Raw genomic sequence first — 508 nt, forward strand, 5'->3', positions numbered from 1 at the left:
AGCCTCGAGCACCCGGGATTCCCAGGTGGTCTCCCATCCAAGATCCTAACCAGGCCCGACCCTGCTTAGCTTCCGAGATCAGACGAGATCGGGCGCCTTCAGGCTGATAGGGCCGGAGCCGGAGGCGGTTGGCGCGGGGCGCCCTAAGAGCCTTGGGCTTCGCCTCCCTTTCGCTCTGCCCTGCAGGTCGGGCCAACGGGCCGCACCTCTCGTCGGGGGGCGTGCTGTACTTGAGCCGCAAGACCGGCGACCGGACTCCGGCCTGCTGACGCCGGCCCGCCCCCCGAACACCGCCAATACCAGACCAGCAAGCGCCTGGCCGGGCCCGGGGGCCCGAGGGTCTTCCAGGAGCCCCCATTGACCGGGAGGGCGTGCGTGCGTGCGTGCGCGCGGGGCCTGGGGGCTGGGCTGAGGGGTGCGGAGGTCTCGGCGCCCTCCCACCCGCGGCAACTCCAGACCCGGCCGCGCTGGCTGAGCGGGGCCTCCCCCGGATCCCATTCGCTGCTCA

The 508-nt window shown here is 72.2% G+C and overlaps 1 pseudogene; it reads right to left on the minus strand.

The window, feature by feature from the left end:
* Positions 1-120, minus strand: LOC112445496 (uncharacterized; annotated as a pseudogene).
* Between the last annotated feature and the right edge of the window lie 388 nt (positions 121-508).

The sequence above is a fragment of the Bos taurus genome, unplaced genomic scaffold (genome assembly GCF_002263795.3).
Source record: "Bos taurus isolate L1 Dominette 01449 registration number 42190680 breed Hereford unplaced genomic scaffold, ARS-UCD2.0 Leftover_ScbfJmS_1517, whole genome shotgun sequence".
Lineage (NCBI taxonomy): Eukaryota > Metazoa > Chordata > Mammalia > Artiodactyla > Bovidae > Bos > Bos taurus.